This window comes from Sphaeramia orbicularis, chromosome 12, assembly GCF_902148855.1.
Source record: "Sphaeramia orbicularis chromosome 12, fSphaOr1.1, whole genome shotgun sequence".
In the NCBI taxonomy this organism is placed as follows: Eukaryota; Metazoa; Chordata; class Actinopteri; order Kurtiformes; family Apogonidae; genus Sphaeramia; species Sphaeramia orbicularis.
The window spans coordinates 47,504,596-47,522,751 of NC_043968.1; the positions used below are offsets into that span (position 1 = coordinate 47,504,596).

General features: G+C 38.5%; 1 protein-coding gene across 3 annotated transcripts in view; it reads right to left on the minus strand.

The window, feature by feature from the left end:
• LOC115429514 (poly [ADP-ribose] polymerase tankyrase-1) overlaps positions 1–18,156 on the minus strand; it is a 158,385-nt gene that overhangs the window by 74,524 nt on the left and 65,705 nt on the right. The gene's annotated exons all lie outside the window — the stretch shown is intronic.

Here is an 18,156-nt window from a genome sequence, read left to right on the forward strand (position 1 = left end):
GCTGCTGTTTACATTTGCCATTTAATATTCATGTTATGTGGCTGTCGATTAGTAAAGTATACTTATCAGGTAGATCTCCTTCGTTTTGATGTTCAAGACCTGTTCGCTTTTTTTTTTTTCTCTTGACCTCAGACTTGATAAGAAATATTGTCCTAAAGCGAAAAACCTAGTAGACCGTATTTCAAGATGCAATCAGCACTTACACCATGAGGGTAAAAGTGAACAATGGCTATAAAAAACTCTACTGTTCTTTTTAATCATCTAAAAGCTTTTCTGTGAGGTGGAGGCGAGTCAAGAGTGGAAAAAAAGGGAAGGAGATGAAGGAGGGAAATGAACGAAGCAGGAAGCGTGGAGCGATGCAGAGGGCAAGTTCAAGCCAAGATGGAAAATACTAATCTTTCTTTCCGCCTTCTCTCAGTAGCCTTCATTATTTTAATTTATCATCTACCAAACAGTATGCATACGAGTGGCTGTAAGAAGGCTGTGCACGTTACAAAATGGATTATATTTTGCTTATTTGGTCATACAACAGCAAAGATAAATACCTTGAAAAACAGCATGAGAAAAAAGCCCCACACCCCAAACACTCCATTAAACACAGGCTTTGTAATGCTCTGCTGTGGTACATCCTGATTCGCTGTGTTTCCATTATTTCTTTAGCATCTCCCCTCTTTTCCTCTCAGTCTTCTCCTTCTTTTTACGAGCCTGTCAAACTGTTCCCATGACAACGGTGACTGCTAGCTGTCAGCAGTTGCTATGGCAATAAAATACGATTTAACAGGGGGAGTGAATGGCCATCGGACTATTTTGTTGGGTGTTTTGGTATTTGTGTGAGTGTAAAGCTAAGCCTCCGCTGAAAAGCCTCCATGAAACAATTCAATACAGAGTGACCACTGACAAAATTCACTTGATAAATAATTTCAACTCAGACTTTGAAATAAGAAAAAACTCTGCCTTAAATCCACAACCTTTTTAACCATTACATTGATCAGTGCCCTTTATTAAAAAATAATGATAATAAACTTTCTAAACAGATTTTTTTTTTTTATTGTCATCATCTGCATCAATCCTAGTGTTAGTATATATAATAATCATACATAATAATCTACAAGTATGTAATAATCTGTGTCTTAAAGGTGAAAAGGATCTTGTTCCTTCACACATTAATGTACATCCTGGTTTGTATTTAACCCATAAAGACCCAAACACCTAAACAACCAACTACTGATCTAAACTGTTTAATATCTGTTGATCCACTAATCCTATTAAACCATGTAAATAATTGGTGAAAAATGCAGTTTGTCATCTCTTCATGGTCATCAGATATGATCCATTTGGATGTTCAGAGGCTCTGTAGTTACTGTGGAAACACCGTCATCTTCTACAACACTGATTCACCAGTAAAACCCATGGAGTTGGATCAATGACAGTGGATGGACACACCTGTTTTTATATTCAGGTAATGATACATTTTACTGAAAAAGTCATTATTTCTTCAGTTTGCTTTGCTTTTGATATAATAACCTCTGAATTTAGTCTGAACTTTAATAAACATCTACATGATCAGTGAATTAAAAATAGGAAAATACAAGATTTCTACTGATAAAACTCAAACTAAAGAGGATAATATGACAATTAATGGTGGAATCTTATGGGATTAATGGGATCTTTATGGGTTAAAGTCAATGTTAACACTAATAATCAGAGATGCTCAGTCCGTATGTCCCTCAGTAAGATCCTGCAAAAATTTGTGCATTTTTCGAAGGGTCGAACTAAAGCCGATTTACCCCAAATTGCTGGATTGACATGAGGAACAGGAATTTTACCTCGTACACAGTTCTCTATCACTGTATCAAGATATTCACAACTGAAATATGAAAAAAAAACTAAATCATAACAACATTAATACATTAAAAAATAAGAGTATTGCAGAAGCTATATGGTATCATTTGGACAGAGAAAAGATGTGAAGAAAAAAAAATCATTATTTGTCATATGATCTACGTTTCCCAGGGACTGTTCAGACCGTGTCATTAAAATAATAAGTTGGTTATTTGCACTGTTAAAGCTTTTCTAGTCAGCCTTCATATTGAAATGGCCCATTTATTAATATCATTGTGGTACTTCACAAAGAGCACTGGATTAACCAACTGGTTTGTAGTATTATATTCACTAAAACAGCACTCGAGTGTTTGGGTTTAGTCTACATTATCTTGCTGAGTTGAGTCTGATTTATACAGATGCTTTAGAGTTACACTAGCATGAAAATGTTTTTCATTCATTATAAAAAAGCAAAACAGACCAACTACACTTTAGGTAATTAACAGAAACACATAATGTACTGTATGTACACAAGACAGTGTTTATTTCATCAAGATACTGTCAAAATATTGCATACTTAACATACTACACCATGAAATTATTTAAGAATATTTTAGACCAGCTGACAAGTGACAGTTCAAATGTATTAAATCCAAATGAGGGGATGCTATATACTATTACTTAATAGAAACATTTAGTTCAGATTTTGTGTGTGTGTGTATGTGTGTGTGTGTCTATTTTAGTACTGTCCACAAACTGTATTCCCTTCATTTTGTTGTTATATCATAAGAGACACTGAGAAATAAATAAGTAAACTCATTAGGACACTGTACTGGAATGGATTAAAACAGTGACAGAACAACACAGGCGTGCATTGTTCTTTTTGTCGGGAACTCGGGGAGATTTAAGAGACATCAGGTTTTCAGTTCCAGTGGGAAAAAAACTATATGATGGCAAGAAAAAGCAGATAAATATTCTAGGCAGGAAAATTTGAAATGGTAAACCCAGTCCAAAACTCAAACTAACCCTCTCAGAGCCTCATATGTTTGTGGTTAAGTGTCTTGTGATTCTCTGTCATACAGATGATGAACTCCTCACCTGCACATTCAGACACTGATCACCTCCATCTTAGCCTCTTTCTGAATTTGTATCCATTCCCAACATCATTTAGTGGATGTAGTTAAACTCCGATAGGAGGTTAAGTTACACTATGATTCCTTTTCTTGCACAATGATGCTGCTGCAATCAATCAGTGTGTTACATTTCAACCTCACCTCCCCTTGGAACCTTAATGGAAGTGAAACCAAAATGCACCTGCTACTATCCACAACTTTAACACAATGCAGAATATTTTCTCAGAAGAGATGCTTTAAACTAGTTACCTAGTTAAACAAAGGATTCCACCAGCTGAACAACTACTGACAGCTAAAGGTAATTCTAGTGATTTAAAAAGCCTTTTTCTTACAGAAGAGCCTGTTTAAAAAAAGTAACAAATTAAATATAAACTGTCTGATGCCATTAGCAGACACATGATCGAAACCACTATAAGAATAAAGGAATAAACACTCGAGCATCTCTTGAACATGTGCTCCACTCTTCTGTCTGCCTTGGTACTTAGGTCAGTGCAGCGGATCAGCAGGTAGACACACTAACAAGATGAATAGTGTCAGATGGATGGATCAATATACATATTATCCAATTTGTGTGCTATTCCTCTGACTGACACACACACACACACACACACACACACACACACGAGCTGTACGAGCCGCTGACAGCTCTGCCTAGGCAACAGCTTGAAGATAAATAACCTACAGCAAGCCTTCTCATCTTGTATTTTCCAAGCACACACCCACAGTCATACACATATACACACACACACAGATACCTCAGCATATCTCAGCCATCACCTGTCTATCTGCTCTGCCTGCCGGCTATAAACACTGACTTTTCAGAGGAGTTGAAGGCTCCACGGGAAGTTTAAAGCTCAGCAGTTCACAAAGTAACATCGGGAGGAACACTTTTCCAAAACAACAAAAAACAGAGTCCTGCACAGATTTGGGAAATTAGCACGAACCACCCACCAGATGCAGGCGATTTTATACAGTGGCAGGTGGATGTGCTCAGACTACCAGCCACATGGGCGAGTACATAAGAGCAGCATTCAGGAACAAATAATGCTGCTGTAACAGGGGGATTTGTGACATTCCACAATAAAGATTTACTTTGAAAGAGATACACAGTAGGTTTAGAGCAAATAGAGCAGTGATTCTCAACTGGTGGGTCGCAAAACTGTTTTCAGCAGGTCGCAGGCCTCTGTCTGGACTAAAAATAATGGTAAGAAACAAATCCAGAGCTTTAGTTTTTATGGAGCTGAGCACTGCCATTTCACACTCCCCAACAGTAAGTGGTGGTAATGTACTGTAATTCTAATTAAACCATACATTTCACAGCAAAAAAGAAGACCCAAAAGTTTCTATTCATATCATGGTGAAACTCAGGTATGACCGTAACTACATCTGATATGGTTTTACCTACAGTGAGGACAAAAACCTCAGTGTGTTTAATTCTTGAATAAGTCACTGAATGCACTTTTAATTTTTAACAGAGTGCACAATCTTAGTTTTGGTTAAAATGTACCTAATTTAGTCTTAAAGGGGATATTTCTGTATTTAGCATCACCACTTGATGGTCAGTTTGGTTTATTATTAACCCTCTATAGGTCACTCATAGAAATACTTGGAAATTTAAACTCGCAACCTTAGTTTGATACTGGAGGACCTAACAAGACTTCATTACTTTTGTGAAAATTTTCAAGGTCAATGAAGTTACCATATTTGGTTTCTTAAACGTAAGTGGCAAAAAAAAAAAAAAAAAATACAAGAAGTAAATGTAAAAAATACAAGAAAAACCTGTTTGGTGAAAGGAACATGTATTTTAGAACATTAGACCAACACAAATGCTGATCCAGACCCCTGTCCACATCCACATTATCCCTTTGAACATCATTCCTTACATTAGTACCATTACTTCATGGTACCTAACAAAGCAGGTACACTCACTGTTCATGCAGAGGTGGACCTTACAGACCCTGTAGACCACATTGGACCTAAGATTGTTGACTCACTGTCCTCACTGGAACTGTTGCTGTCACTGTCTTGTAATGTGTCGCTTGCCCTATAAAGGGTAAAACTTGTCTTCTGCGCTGGCATACTGTGATATTCTGTATTATCTCAGGTTCAAAACACACCATCTTTTCTTTAAATAAATTGGAGATGTTTAAATTTGATCAGTTTGGGTCACGGCTTGTCATTGGGGGGTGATAGCGGGTCTTGAAGTTGGATCAGCTGAGAACCACTGATATAGAGCATATAAAGTCATTTGTTCATTTTCTGAACAGGGTCACAGAGGAGCCTGGGTCCTGTCCTAACTACCAATGGGCGAAGGCAGGTACAAACTGTGATGCCAGTTCAATGCAGGGCTGACAATGACAGACAATACAGAACATTACTAGACTAAAAACAATCGAATGTAACACATCTGTTGGAAGCAACTTAAATGAAATGTCCCTTTAGCCACAGAGCTCCTCCTTAAACTGATAAATATCACTTAAACCTTTTCATACACACCATGTTATTAAACAGAGAGCAAATCCCTGTGGTTATTTTTATTCTCCGCTCTCTATTGCAGGAGTATAATCTCTATCAAACAGGGCATCAGGTCACATTTGCACACACACCGACTCAGCTGTGAAAAATCTCCTGTCAAACAGAATTCACAGTCATTCCTACGACCTTGCACGCGTTCGTCTGCATTTGTAAACATGAGCGAACCTCCATCAAGACCCACAGCAGCCTCGACTCTGATCTGCAGACTCATCAGAAGTTCAACAAATGAGAGCTTAATATTGAAGGAGACTTTTTCAGGCACCTTAGCATATTTTGCATTAGAAAGACAACGCACTCAGCAGAAGAAGAGAAGCAACCTCACTGGATCGTACGGTAAAAGAAAGCTGAGAAAACTTTACCTATCCACAGAGACAGCTCATGCATATCCCCCAATAAAACAGGTCTTATGTAAAACCTGTACCTTTATAGAGTTCCTGAAAAATTTACGTTTGGAGGTACAAGATTTTTCACCACATAGGACGGAATAAAACTTGTTTGTGTGCCGCTCTCAGCAGGATCAGCTCTAACAATCAACATTTAAACAAGGCTTCAATGAACGCCTCTTTTCTCCTTCCTCTGTCTCCCTGTATATCCGAGTCTTGGTCTTGCTCTTCAGTTGTCTGTCTCTTTGATGTTCTTGCCAGCTAGGACGCGAGTGGGTGCGATGATTCTCACTGGTGAGATAAAAATTTCAAAATTCACAATATTCACGCAAGCACAACACAAATACACACCGATTCGGAACTGATAGAGTTTGACAGAATCTAAAAAATGAAATGTTTACCCAGAAAAAATTAGGGGCTGCAGACGGCTGAAGCATATAAGAATAAAAATTGAACATTATAAAGAAGGGAGACTTTACTGTGTCTGTGCACTGTGTGTGTGTGTGTGTGTGTGTGTGTGTGTCTGTGTATGCGCGTGTGCGTGCAAAGCTGAGGCTATTTTTCCCCAGGAAGCAGAAACAAGCATGAATCTGAGCCCGCCTCCAGTGTCAGTGTGCATGTGTGTGTGTGTTAGTGAGTGTGGGAGTGAGCGGTAGGTTTCAATAGAGGCAGCTTGATAACGCTCTCCACTCAGCTGTGTTAATAATATCCCACTCTGATGGGTTCTCAATCATCTGAGAAAACACACACACACACACACAGGAAGCTGTTGTACTGCTGGTGCTATAGAGCTATGGAATAAGAACAGGCAGCTCTTACTGGAATTAAAATTGCGGTGGAGGAAAACCATGAACAGATTTCCAGAAAATTAGGACATAAAACAACAAGGCTAAAAGTACGTGGACGAATAAAATCATACCACTGTGAAATGATAGGAAAACACCCTGCCGCATTACTAGAATCCATTCCTATAAAGCTTTGCAATATAATATCTGCTCCCATTAAGCAAAAGGTCGAGCACTGATGTTAAGCTACAAGATCCAGCTCAGCACCCACAAAATGTAAAAGAAATCCAGAGATTTACTGCTAAACACATTACACAGGCTAGAAAACAGCTGAAAAAGGTGAAAAACTGTAGATGAAGTACTGCAATGAGGAGCTGCACCATTAAACTGATTAAACTGATTTCAGCATTTTTAGTTTTTTTGGGCAGACCAGAAACCTTGGCTGAGCCACACTCGGCAAGAGTTCTACCATAAAACTATAACGTTATAAAACCTTGAGAACATTAGTGGTCTACAAGTTACATTATAAACAATATGTGATGAAAAATTCAACCATGGGTGAAACATCATGTGATAATCTTTTAAGATATCACCATCTGTGGAGCAAAATTGTGGAACAAATTGTGTGTGGAGATAAAACAAATATCAAACATAATTGAGTTTAAAAAAAGATATTAAAAATTATTCTTGAGAGGTACAGTATTTAATAATGACAATAAGGACTGTTTGTTTATGGATGATGTTGTACTGATAAATATGCTGTAATTTTTGAAGAAAATGGTTGAATTGTTGAGTCTGCTTCTATGACTGGACTGCCATGATCACATTGTTGGGTGTAATTCCGTTACTGCATTATGTATTTGTTGTGGTTTGATGTTCAAATTAGGAAAATATTATTGTTTGACTCTTGTATCAAGTTAGCGATAAAGGTGTAAAACCTCTGAGGGGTAGGATTAAATAAGTTCATACTTCGTCCTACTCCTTTTCGACCATGCAAAATTCAGACTTGTATGTGCTTGGAAATAGATTCTGTCCATTTGAATGTTTTATTTTGTTTTTATTTTGTTTTGGGTTTTTTTGCATGTTCGAAATAAATAAATAAATCAAATCAAATCAAGGTGGAATCACAATCCAAAATCTGAATCACAATTTTGTAATGTATTAGGAAATACTTTACTCTGACTTTTCCTCAAGTTTTCTCTGGTTTCTGGAGTTTTAGTATCTGCAGGTCAGTGTTCAGAAAGCAGACCTGCAGCTGTCAAACATAGGGAAAATGTTCATCAGCAGCAAAACACACTACACAGATGCATCTGCGACATTAAAATATGGCTACAATCAGACTGCATTAACCTCCCTAGTCTAGCAACCTGTGTTAATGGCATTAATGCTATAAGCCCATAGGTTAATTCAGCACTCTATAAAAGACTGTGATTACACTGATTAATGGGCTATTTATAAGTGTTAACTGAGTAGAAAGCTTATTCAGTTTTTTGATGATGTGATATCTATGACACCTCAAAATAAGATCATTCATCCAGCCATAATCCTTTTATAAATGCATACTAAACTGCCTGAAAAAAACAACAAAATATATATTTTTTCTTTTTTTTTATGTATAGATATACTTAACTTTGTCAAAGTTATTGCTAACTTCCACAACTTCCATTGTGTTGCAGACATAGAGGAGTGAGGTTGATCCTCTGGCATCTCTGAACTGGAATCTCGCTCTGGAGGCTCAAACATGTCTTACTGTACAAGTCCGATAAAGCTGCTAGACATTTTTCAGGTCAAATTTGTATCTGACACTTGAAAGAAGCTGCAGTTTTCTCACATTTGGGCATTGTTTCAGCACCTTCAGCCAACACACCACCAGTGTATCACAAGAAAGAACAGTACTTCATTTTGAAATGCTTTAGAAACCTGGACATTCATATTTGGCAAAATGGTTTAATAAAACATTTTCCATGGTTTGACAAACTCAGAACACATCTATTACTGCTTCAGACAGAGTTTAATGGGGTTGAGACTGTGGTTCTCTGCAGACAAGTCTAATTCTTTCATACTGAATCTGAAAATCCACTTATTTATGAACCATGCTTTTGCAGGGAGGTCGGCAGGGGAAAAAACCAAAGGACCTTCATCTTTTCTAATATAAAGGAAGTGAAATGGGACAGAAATGAAGCCAGTGGCTCTTGCCTAATTTTAAGAGAACCATCATTATTATCAATCATTCTACCACGCTCTGTTTTCTCCATGATTATCATCAGTGTCCTCATAATGACTCGCCTGTGTTTGTGTTCTCTGACTGATTGTGTACCCGCTACAATTCAATATTAAGTGTGCAACCAACCATTCAAGTCATTATATTTTAATATTTGCTGTATTTGTTCCGCACATTTGCATGAATTTAAGCTGGACACACTTACTGAGTTGCATAATTATGTGTATCCTCCTAAATTACTTAATTTCCATTGTTGTTTTTTTAATCATATTTTAATGATACTTAGTGTTTTAAGGTCACCAGTTACACGTTAGATTGTGTTCAGTTATGTTCTATAACATCGCTGGTAACTTTTAGCACTAAACAAACAGTTTGGATTGATGCTGTGTAAGTCCTGGTTAATGTATTATTAGTGACATTATCTCATCTGTCCATCAGCACACTACAACATCTGCAGTCAACTTTGATAGGTATACAATCATTTGTTTAAGGCTGTTGGTGTGAAAACATCTGGTACTGTAAAAAATTTTAAGCCAAATGCTGTGTGTGTGTGTGTGTGTGTGTCTGTGTCTGTGTGTTTATGTAAACCTTGGAGGCATGGATGTTTATCTATTATCTGTAATGGAGTCTGTAATGAAGCAGCATCTGTTTTGTTGATTCAGTGAAAGGAGACAGGGGTGATAAGCGGAAAGTTTTTTGGCCTATAATATCTGTTCTGAGAATTAATTGCAAAAATGACTCAATAATATCTGCTAGTGGTGTGAATGTAAACTCATATCATCCCATTAAGGACAAAACTGCGCCGGCGTGAAAATATATTCCGTCAACTGTGCATGACTGCTTTCAGTCTGAGCAATTACAGGGCATTACAAACTGAAGATTATGCAGCAGAGGTCATTTCAGAATACGTCTAAAAAGTTTTAAAATCCGAATGTGGTTGCATTATCCACTTACGGATCATTAAATCTAAAAAACTCAATGATCTCTTGTGTTTGTCCTCTGCATCTCCAAAGAGTTTCAAATTACATGGTTTTTCCCTGGGGGTATCACAGCCTCAGCAGGCCACCTGCACTGATAATAGCCAGAGGATGTTCCTGCACAATTATGGGTATGACAGTGATATGATGGGCATAAGCTGCAGCTGAGCATCATCAACAGCACTCAAGTACCCATAATTATAGGAGAGAGCCTCCTCAAGGCTGTTATAGCATTTATATGACAGTTACCGTGAGTACAGCTCAGAAGGCTCTCTTCAGCTCCTCGGTTGTCCCCATGGTTGTCATAGTAACCAGTAAATTACAGAGAGTTTTGCTTGGATGCAGATACTTTACAGAAATTCATACCTTCTGAAAAATGATCCATCACATCACTTATCTAAAAGTACTTCACCAAGATAGCTTTTTAGACACAGAATGTCACCAGTTTCAGCTTAAATGGAGAATTTTAGTGTCACATGAGAATCTAAATACTGTTTCAGTGGGTTTTCAGACCTATGGAAAACAACAGTCTGGGTAGCAGCAACAATCATTGCTTGAAATAGAAGCTAGTGTACAAGAGTCTTGTGCAAAAGTCTAATACCACAGACTGCAGCTTTTAAAAATATGACTCCAGTAGACGTCAGAAGTCATTATGGTTTTCACTTTGTGACTGTTGAGGGAAAAAAGGAATCGGCATATAATTATTGGTCCATTAATGAGATTTTTGGGCTAATGCAAAACTTTGATGTGTGATCTGTTGGTTTTTGGCACACTATATATTATTAGTGGACAGAGGAATTGTAACATCAGCCATTAGTTTCTGAACTGTTGTTTTAAAGCCAGGAGGTTGTGATTTGGCCATTGCCATATTGGCTTCTTGGAGCCAGAAGTGACCATATTTGGACAAAACAGGCAGAACAACAGGAGCCTAATGAGTTAGAGGTGAGCTAATGGTAAGCAGTAGCTTACTGATTCTGTAAAACAAGAAAATATTTATGTATATACAACTTTCAGATACTTCAAAATTGATTTCATTTTGTAGCTGAGGTACTCATCCTCGGTTCTGAATGACAGCTCACACACCTGCTGTCAGGCCTTTGAGCTTCTGTTTATTGAATAAAACACTTTTTTTTCCTCAAACTGTAATTGTAGTCAGTAAAGGGCACTAAAAAGACCATCAAATTATATTGAAATGCAAATGTTTGTGTTTTATGAACTTTACTATATTACCATGTCAGTAAGGGAGCATTTTGCATTAATTAATCCATCAGTCCCTGCACCTTCTTTGCTTCACCTTTCTGACCAAATACGATCCAAATACTTGGTGCCATATGGAAACATTTCAACAGCATTTCTACCAAATTTGATTGGACCCCTAGTGATCAAGGTTTGTCCTCAGTCGAGAATACAACGGATCATATGTAGCATGTTACCTCCAGCTCCACTTCTATCTGTTGAGCATCCAGTTCATTCTTTCAAGCTTTCTTTGAAACTCAATAGACTGGTCATTAGATAATGACATTCTTTTTTCCACCTGTTTCTTAGACATTTCCATTGTTGTTTTCATCATTCTCTCTTCTCCACAACATTTTGCTTTAGGTTAAAGGAACACCCACTATTTTAGGTCCCATCTAGAACAACTTTCTGGGTCCAAACCGACTTTGGTTTTCGGCATAATGCATAGCATGGTTTAGAATTAGGCACACAAATGAAAACAACACCTGTTGGAAAAGCACCAACATGTTGGAGGAAAAGATGGGACACATCAATGAGGGCCTGGAGACCTATGTACTGTTCCATTGTCCCTTTGGCACAGCAGACCACAGTTTCAATCTCAATTCTGTCTCAGAGAAAAACAACAATCTCACATTTCATTTCTGTTGAAAAAAACTGAAATGGCACACTAGAGGGACTACTTCAAAAAAGGCATAAAAACTAGAAACAGCCTGTTGTTCCCTCCAGTTATTCATCCAAGGGACTAATCTGTAAGACACCAGACATACAGCAGAGCTCAACCTGAGGCTCCTTACTCCCACAGGAAGCATGGAAAGTATCGTGGCCACATAATTTCTATTAAGTGAACAGGATATAATACAGCACTTTCCTCTGCTGGCCAGTGTAATTCTGGTGTGGTTTCACATTTCATTTAGCATGCTTAACATTTTGTCAAACCCTGAATCACATACAACCCACTGTTGTCGTCTAACGAGGCAATTAAGAGATTGCCAATGTGCAGTTAGCTGATGGTTAAAGTCCGGCCTAATTATTAATATTCACCAAGCAACAACACACTCTACGTTTTAACTATGTGTAGGTTATAACTTTATGTAAAATATGAGCAACCACCCTCAGAAACAGAGCAGCTGTGATATATGTTCATTCTATTTCACTTAACCAGCTTCAATATGTTTCACTTTTTGCATCACAGCACAGGAAATAAATCCACACTTGGGTGGATCTTAATTAACCAGCCTTCCCTTGAACACCCACAGACGTATCCACAGAACTGGAGAATTTTCAGAAGATAGCACCACACATTCAATCCAAAGAAAGTTCTTCAGGCTATTTCAGGGCTTCACATTTTAAGCTCATTAAGCATCACTGCTGCAGTACGGTTAAGAAAAATTCAATTCACAACCTGCCATCCAAACACATTAGAAGCTGAAGTCTACAGCTGTTCCAAACAATCATTCAGAGACACAAAAAGAGATGATAAATTAACCACTGCTGGGCCTGAACATATATTATACAATCTAAGTTTAACTTTAGAAGACCTACACTGCAGTCTTGAGGTATGACAGAGCCAGTCAAAAAAACACTCTAAAGCAGCATATGACGTTCGCCACCAAGTTTTCATCAAATCTGTAAAACCCAAGTGATAGTCTAAGCCTTTCCATGCTTTTGCATCTCAATCACTTCCTTCTTGGTGAAGGACTTCAAAATTGACTCCATCACAAGCAGTCCGTTTATTTACAGACCAAACCGAAACCAAAGCATTACTCGGGCCTTTTCGGAATTCCACGCAGCAGCAAGAAGCAATGAAGCCGTTTCCATGTTTGTTGCTGCTGCGGCTATACTCTGCATCCATGGCCGCACTCACCAACGTCTCTATCTTCTCTGCATCTTCTTCTGCTGCTGCCAGACCAAAACAGCAGCCACAACCGCTTGATCTTCTTCTTCTTGCAGCTGTAGTTGTAGAAGTTTCAGTCTTGTGGGCATTATTATTATCTTGAATGCCATGATCACGACACAGGGATTTTTAAGAGAGAACACTGCCACAGTTTATGTACCAATCTAAATATTCCAAAAAACCGTAAGATCTTCCTACCAATGACATGAGAGTGCTGTGAGTTGCACATAAGGGTGTCCTATGACCACCTTCCGACAAATAAACTTGTGAAGTGGGTGTAGGTATGATGTAGGAATGTCCAAAAGCACCCTTATGAAGAATGTGACAACTCTACAGTCACTTTACGACAGAAAATCAGATCATTTTCTCACGAAGGCCTCAAGTTGCTCTTGTGATTTGAACAGCAGCAGTACCAACTTTGTAAAATGTCTGTAAGAAACTCCTGCTCTCTCCATGAATATCTATGAACTCCAGATTTCGTAGGAACTGGGAGATAAGAAACTTTGTGACCCAAGCATAAGTTGACGATTTCACTTCATTTAACTTCTAGCTGCTCTTACTTCATCTGATTGTGTACAGTAGAGGATGTTCCTCAGTTTTATTACCTCCACCAAGGAGGTTAAGTTTTTGCCGGCGTTTGTTTGTCTGTTTGTCCATGTGCAAGATAACTCAAAAAGTTACGGATGGATTTGGATGAAAATTTCAGGAAATGTTGATACTGGTGGTGATCGGGGGGGGGGGGGGGTAATGTGGATTGATCTGCCTTGAGGAGGTCTGCGCTCTCTGAGTGCTTTTCTAGTTGTTTACTGTTCATTGTTTCACCACAGTTTCCTCAGTTTTCTCTGCTACGTCACAAGTTAAGCATTTGCCTCACAATGCTGTAAGAATCAAAAAAACAAAAATAACAGAATAAAAATACCTTCTCCACTAACAAGTTGATGGAGTATGCAATTTAATGCAATTACAACAAGTTGAGTAGACAAAATCATTAATCCATTCACCAAATAAAAACAGTTGTCAACCAGCAGTAACTAATACTCACATCTGAAGAATGATTATTCAGCCTTCAACGCTATTCACATAGTTTAAGTATAGCCTCTGCTGATTTGGAAATTCACTCCCCATATCTGGATTTTATTTCAGCGCATTCACACAAAATCAGCAAAGTCTGTTTTTTCCTCAGATTTACTCTCATCATTCCTGATTCTAATGTCAAGGGCAGACTCACCATTTTGAAATAACTGTAAGTCAGGAACTGTAAGTCAGGAAAATTTAGCTGTAATGCTTTTTTTTGTTTTTTAAACGCTTGTTTCTCAGGAATTTAAGTTTGCTCTTTCACTAAATATCTGTGATATATCATAGAATGAGCCTCCTGAATTTGCATCCAAAACACTTTTAAAACTTTCATGTATCATCACCAGCACAGCCTCCATAATCCTCAGGAAATAAACTGAATAAATGTGCAGAGGAAACAAAATACGTTGCAAATCCCGTCAAATCACAGAGATGTTAATTCACACGGAAATAATATAATGGATAAAACTTCTGAAATAAGGCAGGTCATTTGTAGTGAAATGTTTACTTTACAAATGACAGATACGACTGATTTGCATGAGATATCACAGATGACTTCCACAATTATTCCAAATTTCCAGAAGTCCACAGGTAATACTAGTCCCATGTAAAACAAGACTTTTTATTGTAATGTCACCCAACTTGCAGATGTTCACAATAATCTCACCCATAAACTACCACTTGACTCTAAACTTAGCTCTTTTTTGATGGCAATATTATTAGTTTTGGCGAGCTCTGAAGAAAACCAGAAAATGCTGAAATATGTTTCCATGTGTCCTCCATGATTGGGAAATCGGTCAAATGTTTTCAAGGTTTTTCTGTGGGTCTGTGGCATTAGAATTAGAGTTTAGAATTAGATTCAAAATCCTCCTCTCACATACAAGACCATTAATGGTATGGGCCCCTCTTATCTCAGAGATGCTCTGGTGCTGTACCATCCCAACAGAACCCTTCGTTCTCAGAATGCAGGTCTACTGGTAGTTCCCAGGGTCTGTAAAAGTACAGTAGGAGCTAGAGCCTTTAGTTACCAAGCTCCTGTTTTATGGAATCAGCTTCCAGTTAACATTAAAGAGGCCGACACAGTCTCTACATTTAAGGTCAGGCTGAAAACGTTCCTATTTGAAAAAGCTTATGGTCAGGCTAGTTCAAACCAGACTGAACCCAGAGTTCAGTCTAAGCTGCCCTAGGAGCAAGAATGCTGGGGGAAGTACAGGCACTGAGTCCTATCTCCTGTTTCTGGTTCTACGTACCATTCTTGTCTGCACTTATATTTTTAATATTTAGCCAACTTAGTCTGTTCAGTACTATTCACCTGGTGTCCCCTTTCCCCACTCCCCTCCGGGGGAGTGGCTACTTTTTCAGTTGTAACCGCTTGGGAGCCAATGACGACAGGATCTGCGCTGACCCATCTGTGTCCTGCCCTGTCCTGTGTCCTGACCCCCTCCCCCACCTGTCTGGATGGACGTCCTTGGCCTCACCACTGTGGATGGGCCTCCTCGCCCCTGCCTGTCTCATCCAGCGGGATGGACCCCCCATGTGTCCACCCTACTGCATCCTTGCAGACTAGAACTACATCTGCAAATGGACGTCCATCAGTCCTGGTGCATCTCTAGCCTGTCCGTCCATGGGAGTGGATCTCTCCTTCACTGTGGTTCTCCCCGAGGTTTCTCCCTTTTCCCACTGGGTTTTGAGTTTTTCCTTGCCGAGAAGGAGGGTCTAAGGACAGGGGATGCCCAGGACGCTACTCATCTTCTTGCTGTTTATTTGACTGTTGTTTACATCCAACTGACTCTGTAAAGCCCTTTGAGATAACCTTGTTGTGATATTGGGCTATACAAATAAAATTGAATTGAAATTGAATTGAATAGAATGGTCTGGAGAGACATCTAATTATCAAAAAGTTACATCTGTGCACTGATGCCCATAAATACCCTCTGCCAACTGACCTCTTGCACACATAACCTGAACAAAAAGTTCTATGATTCTAAAAGACTTATCCAGCTTTAATTGGAGCCCAGTTGCCTCAAACTATGAACCTGGAAGAGTAAGTTTAGTGTGTTTGCAAAGCTCAGAATAACACTTTCACCAAATAACTTAAGTCTTTCGGGGCCTTCTAGGCTGTCTTGAGACCTGCTTTTCTTAGGAGCAGTAAAACCCATGACCAATTTATTGTATTGGAAAGGTTTGACAGTAAAGCTGCTGGAAGAAGTCTTGCTTGTGCACGATAAGCATACAAACATCAAACACACATGCTTTCAGACCTGTTTTAATCTGCTCGATTCATTAATCAGAAAAAAGTGTGAATCCCTGCAGAGAAACCGTAGCTGACAGGCAAATGGAAGTGCAAAATTAAAGTAATGTGAACAGCTTAAAATGTCAGTTTAGTTGTCTGATGCAAAGTTAATGCAGCATAAATACTTGAGTTTATCTGGAAAAATATTCACTAATTGAATCTTCACTCGCTTTGTGATTCTATTCAATTAAAATCCACCTGCAAATGATTCTTGATACATCTCAATGTATCGCACCCGCACATTGCTAAGCTTTTCAGTTAATATGTGGCGTCAGGTAAACATTAAGTGGCTTTTATTTACACAGTGCCAAAAATACAATGACTTAAGCAGTGCATAAAACAAACACCTCCATCTTTCAAATACCAGTATCTGTTTGAGAATGACCTCATCATGTCAACATCTTAAAACAAATAGCAAATATGTGGGAATATTAATTTTCTTCGTATTTTGATTGTAACAGTATGATCTCTGCTGATGAATGTCCACAAGATTCAAACAGATGTTCACCACTAAGAAGGACCACTACCCTGACAATGATGTCAAAAAGGAGTAGATCCATCAAAGGTGACAGAATGTACCCCATCTCTGTACATCCCTTGCATACTGAGCATTCAGCTTCTTCACAACTCCAAGCAGTGGGAAACTCGAGCTAAAGCGAAACAAGATTGGAGTGCTACTCAGTAGAAACATGAAGGTCCGACACCTGCAGATGATAGAGCACCCCTAACCATCAAAGTCTGCTGGAATTTCACGCTGGACTTCAAACAGCTGAGTATCTGAGCCTCTCCAGCCTGTCTCCAAACCCTGCAAACCTGGATGAGATGCAAAACCTGCTCATCGGAAAACACCACTGAGCAACACTCTGGATCTCATGTCTCTGTTGCCAAAGTCGGGCACTCTCCCACATTGTCAAACTAACTAATATTTACAATTCTGAGCATCTTATTAGTTCTTCCAGCCAACAGGCAGCTTTCTCATCAACAGCCTGTGTGACTTTCCCTCTTAATGGATTGTGTCAGTAGAGAGGTGAAGCCCCGCCCACTCTGGTCAAGCGGCATGGACACTCATTCCACAAAAAAACTTTATTACACTCAGTGACAAGAGACAAGTCATTTTTTGCTTGCGTTTGTATTATGCCACCATTTATACATATAATCTATGACAGTTTAAACAATAATTTCACAAGTCAAGAAAATTGCAATTTGTTGTAAAACTGTTTTAAGTATCACATTGTGAAAATACGTAAATACAGAGTCACAGAGGTGACACCATCATAACTTTCTGTCTCCACAATCTGTTCAGAGTCACTTGGAACAAGCAGCTTCAACTTGACCAGAGTTGTAGCAATGTTCATCTGTTTTAACATTTTTCTACCTCTTTCTTCAAGAGTGAGTTGAAATTTGCTAATGCAAGGAACATTTTGGTGACGAATGTCATTTGAAACAAGAGTTCACTAAACCATTTCCACGCAAAAATATTACCTTACTATCTTTAAAACAAACTTCACTTGATCATCAATTGACAAAAATCACATGGATAAATGGTAACATAATTCAAACAAGATTCAAAATTATTTGTCTCTTTCCATTTATTTATTTAATAACTTAGAAATCAGCTACTGACAACTCTTGATATTTTTTTCTCAAATTTGTTTGCATGGGATGATCCAGAAGGGGCAGGACTTTGGCTCTGTGTATGGTCAACAGCTAGATTAGAAGCCTTGTCCATGACTGTAGCAGTAAAGTTTATTATTTAAAAAAAAGGCACAAGGAGGGAAGTAAACTGTAATGTGAGGCAATTCAT